General features: G+C 42.6%; 1 pseudogene; it reads right to left on the bottom strand.

The window, feature by feature from the left end:
• Window positions 1-468: 468 nt before the first annotated feature.
• Window positions 469-1,496, bottom strand: LOC101664412 (annotated as a pseudogene).
• Between the last annotated feature and the right edge of the window lie 3,993 nt (window positions 1,497-5,489).

Genomic DNA, 5,489 nt, shown 5'->3' with positions numbered 1-5,489 from the left:
ATGTGCTTTACACAATTGATGTATGTATGGATTGTGATAAGAGTTGTATGAGCCCCTAATAAAACGATTTAAAACATGTGTATGACACATGGATGGATGGATGGATTGTGATAAGAGCTGTAAGAGCCCCCAATAAAATGATTCTTTTTCAAAAAGGCCAATGTTAACAACTGACGTGGCTTGGTAAAATTAACCACCCATTCTCCATGAGACAACGTTCCCCTTGTGAATCACTTGGTTAATAGCTGATTTGGCTGGATCCTAAGACCCAGCCTGATGCTGGAGTGCCTCCTGGTAAGGTGCTGCTGTTATCTGTGCAAATGCCCACCCACTGAAGCTCTCAATAAATGCAAAGCATTGCCTCACACCATCTCCGTATAATAAATAATGACCATTGCCTTGTCTGTTGGCCTGTTTTGCCTCTTGAGCTAGCTTGGAGTGCTGTTAGTGACACAGAAGCTACAGCCGTTAATGGGATGCTACGCCACACTCTTTTGACTTCACTTCTCCCTCATCAGGCCTCAGCCACTGTGTGGGCAGATGATGGTATTCTTCATTAGCATCCCACTGTCATGGGGCCATCCCCCGAGGACCAGAGTGATGTACTAGCTTTCTTCCTAACTCCTTCGCAATCCACACCTCCAACTAACTTGGGTTTAGCAGTTATGGGCTCTTGAACTCCATCACCACCTCAATGACAGGTACTCCTTCTTGGGTCATATCTGCTGTAGCCAGATTTGGAATATCTGCAGCGGACACAATATCTGCAAGGATGGCATGTTTATTCCATGCTCTTTGGGAGTGTGTTGATGAGATATTGTAACAAGGGCATCACCCCCAGGGCCATCATGGCCCTGGTGTGCAGAAACATCACAATGGGCAGGCCAATGTTCTTAGACCTTCTAGCCACAACCACCTCCTTCCCTAGGGTTGCGATTCTGTTCGTTTAATTATTGCCAACAGCCCCGATGAGGTAGCAGCTAACCTGGAACACTGGTCCACACACATCCAGCCCTTGTTGAGTATAAGCCACAGAATTCTTGTCTAGAGAAACAGCACTGCAGACCTTCCACTGTCTATGTTTCTCCGGGAGAGGAAGCTGAACAAGGAGACCGTCTACATTGTCATTGTTGTTCGGTTTATTGACTAAATCCAACAGTTCTTCCTCTGAAAATCAAAACTGGCTTCACTATCACTTCACTGCTCATTCCCACATCTGCGGTGGCCCTGGTTTGGTTGAGGACGTAGGAGCGACTGGCAGGGTGCTCGCTGACCAGGGCCACACTCAGGTGCAGCCATTTGTTGTTCGATGCCACCCATTGATCCACCTCCTGCTGTACTTCTTTCCTGACCTGCTGGGCAAGGTTCTTCCAGAAATGACAACAGCTTTTCTTTGTCCTTCCGAGTGACAGGGGGAGCAGTGGCGGGATCAGCAGCTCTGCAAGGGATCAGAGCAGCCGGATAGCAAACGTAGCCACTAGGGAAGGCACAGCCATGTCTGGTGCCAGGCAGGGAGGCGCCTCTATTTTTGCACTTAATAGTTTCACTATGAATTGGGTAAAAAGGCAGTGAGGGGCCAAGGAAGGTCAGCAGGAGATTACATAAAAGCCCAAGTCATGACCACCATTCAAGAAAAGTTAGAATTCAGTGTCTTTGGTCAATTAGGATAATCAATTAAAACACAAGTTAGCAGTGAACATTATAGTGACCATTGCTATTTAGCAAACTATGCAGTTTGAAAACAACGTGGACAATCTCTTCTACTGGGGCATCAATGTTGCTCCAATCATGCAAGTAATATGAAACCCAAACCAGAAGAGAAACCGCCGCCATTGAGTTCATTTGGCTCATGGCAATCCTGTAGGAGGGGGGAGAAGGGCCCCCTCTGGATTGCCAGTACGATCAGTCTTTGCAGTAGAAAGCCTCATCTTCCTCTCATGGATGACCTGGTTGTTTGGAACTGCTAACCTTGTGGATAGCAGCCGAACGCTTACCCCCACGCCATCAGAGCTCTGCTGCAAATAGTATCAGAGAATGAGAAATCTGTAACACAAGTGTGGGGGAGCAGCTAGCTGAACAGAGAAAAGGTTTTCTTTGACTAAGACACTCGAGTGGTTATTTTAAAGTGTCATAGCATAGACCTTTAGGGAGATGAGACAGAACATTTGTCCATCGACTAACATCACACATTTTAGAGAAGCACAGAGAATGTGTCAAGAATCTTCAAATTTATGGGGAGGCTTCAATTTAGGAGTTATATGTGAAGAACACACAACCTCCAACCCAAGGCCCAAGCGTGAATTTAGTAATACTGGAAATAGTTTTGGATAAAAGAATAAAACAATAGGAATGATGCCCATGTAGTCTCTCCATCCTCATTTAAATGAAATCTTTATTAAAACATAATTAGCCCAATCAAGATTTTTAAAAAATATCTAGGGCATGCATGTATTTGAACAGGACAACCTCTGAACAAAGTTTAGATTAAATTCCTAGCCACAAAGGGCGCTCCAATGTCATGGTGAATGCTGCTGCGTGGGCAGGAGGGCGGCCCTGGCACTCTGCCTCTCAGTGCAGGATGCTCTGCTAACGTGCTGCCTCAGGCTGTGCCGGCCTCTTTCCCAGCTGCAGAAATGATCCGGCAGCTCCTAAGAGGTTGCTCCTGCTATAGGACCAAAAGCTGTTGTGGTCTCATGACCTGCCTTCGGGGCTTCACTAAAGGTAGTGGAGGGTTTGGTCTTGAAGATGCCTTGGAACCAAGAGGCAAATGGTCCTCCAAACTGCACAGGGACCTCGGCCTTCTGTAAACTTTGCCTCCGATAGGATCAGGTAATGAGTAAAAAGCTTGCACTCAGCAGGCTTTCAACTTTAATAGATTAGAATTAATATTAAGGCTTAATATGTATATTCAAAACAACTAGTAAAAAAGCAAGATTCAGCCAGGGTTTGTAAGCTTTACTAGCTGTGTGGCTCTGAAAAAATTATTTAACCTCCTTGAAACTACATCTTATTATTCAAAAAATAAATTATTATAAGGATTAAATAATATAGAGCTTAACACAACACCTCTCCTCTACTAAGTGCTCCTCAAATACTAGCTATTGTTACAGGCTCATTCTTCCTCCCTTACATATTTCTATGTTAGAGAGGCTTCCTTTCCACCCTGTTTTAAATTATATCATCAATGCTACACTCTATTCCCTGATCATGCCTTATTTATTTTCATCATAGAGTTCAGCATTACTTAGTATTATCAATACATGTATGTGTGTAAGGATGGGTAGAACTAGCGCTGGAGAGTTAGTCTGCCTGTCCTACTGAAATCTAAACTTTGGTTAACTCCCGGGTCTGGAGTGATGCCCGACCTATAGTTGGCAGTCAGTAAATATTTGTTGAATAAATGATGAATGAATTAATAAGTTCATGCTTATATTCCCTATACTTACAATCTTAGGTAGAACCATGCCAAAATCATTTTAATAATTTAAAATGTGTTAATTTGAAAAGTCCTCCTCAGTAAACTATTCCAGTACTTACTATATAGTTTATGACAAACCGAAGTATCCTTCCTTTCAGTCTCTAATATCTTGATTGAGGAATGAACATCTAGTCACTATCTTCCAAGAGATATTTATTGAGATAAAGAGCATCAACAACTTGCTTCTTAGCCTCCTTGTTTCAGGCTGATAAATCTTAGTATCTTTAACATCTTTTGATTTTCCTCCTTCATTAATTTCTAATTTTTATTGTGACTTGAGAGAAGGTTTATAGAGCAAATAAATTTTCCATTCAACAATTCATATACATTTTGTTTCATGTCATTGTCTGCAATCCCCACAATGTAATAACATCATTTATCCCACTTCTTCCCTGTGTTTCCAAATTCTCATTCCTCCTTCTTTCCTAATCCTGCTTCACTAGGGTGAGTGCTGCCCTTTTGATCTCAAATGGTTGATTATTCCAAGGTGTGCATACAAACCCTTGGGTTATTATTTCCCTATAGACCTGTTGTGGCAGTTACGTAATTCCTGTCAACTTGTGAAGGGGTGGAGTCTAGCCTGTCAGTCAGGTTGCAGCTAGATGACCTCATTTGGAGGCACAAAGGAGATAAATGGCTCACTGGAGGCCAGATACACTCTCTGCTACTCATTCCTGCTGACAAGATACATGGAGCCAAACTGATGGAACCAGAGCCCTGGAGCTGGAAGAGCCACGTGGCGACCCACACCAGCTCAGAGATGCTTCCACCATTACTGGATCCATAAGACTTTTCACTCCCTGGCCTTTGATCTTCCTGCATTTGTCGATATTGCATCACTGCGTGAGACCGAAGAGGAACTTTTGGACTAGTGTCAACATATGGGCTAATGTCGGACTTATGGGCTTGATCTGGACTGGTCTGGCATGTTTACTTAATGTACAATTGCTCTTTGGTATAAAGATCTCTCTTACACACATGAGTGTCTCTGGATTTGATTCTCTAGTCTACCCAGACTAACACACCTTTCTATAGTGTTGGACTGAAAATTAAATCACAATGGTGAGTTCAGTCCCAGATCTAAAGGATGGCTAATGGCCATAGTCTTGGGATAAAATCCTCCTTGATTATTACTTTCTATATTTCATGTCTCCTATGTAGTACTCTTCTGAACCTTGTCCAAAATCTTCACATCCATCTTTGGTTTGGAGCTTAGACTTGAAAAGAAGACTATATTCCGGATCACCACAAAGCATTAATAATTGCTGAATAGCCCCCACGTTCTGCTGCAGTTATTCTATTTATATATCCAGGAATTGTGCTTACGTGTTTTATGGAGTTACATCGCTGACTTGTGGTCAGCACATTATCTATCCACAATGGCCTCAGGAATTTGCTGTGCCCAACTTGAACTTCTCAGCTGGTGAGCAGAGAGTGTGCTTTGCTACCTAAATTTCCCCCGTCTGAGATTTATTCTGGTTTTGACCACTTTCCTATTTAGTAAGCATATTTTGAATTCTGATCCTTTCTTCTAAAGATTTGACAATATCATGTATATATACTGAGAAATGTATATCAATAAAACAGCTCACATGGTTGCAGAAGGAGGCAAGTCACAAGCCACAAGTCAGATATTAAGCTAGAGGATTCTCCTCACTCATGTAGCTGTGGGAGCTGATGAACCCAAGAAGGACAGGGAAAAGATAGGACTATGATTACTCCCAGATAAGATGGCAGACTCCCTGACAGGCAGGCAATTTGGCAGCTGATCGCTCAACTCTTAAGAACCTGAAGTCAGGATATGAGCCAGATAGAGGATCCTTATCCAACAAAAAGAAAGCAAGGTTATTTCTCTAATTATATTGTGTGTTAGTCTGGGTAGATTAGATGAACAAATCCAGGTAGACTCTCATGTGTGTATAAGAAAGAGCTTTATGGACAAGAGCAGGTGAATATAGAAAAAGATCCCAGCCCAGTTCAGATCAAGTCCATACATTCATTATTAGCCCAT

The sequence above is a fragment of the Echinops telfairi genome, unplaced genomic scaffold, assembly GCF_000313985.2.
Source record: "Echinops telfairi isolate 266 unplaced genomic scaffold, ASM31398v2 ScPeMD7_21;HRSCAF=78, whole genome shotgun sequence".
NCBI lineage: Eukaryota > Metazoa > Chordata > Mammalia > Afrosoricida > Tenrecidae > Echinops > Echinops telfairi.
The sequence above is the reverse complement of the archived record's forward strand: the minus strand, read 5'-3'. Positions and strand labels throughout refer to the sequence as shown.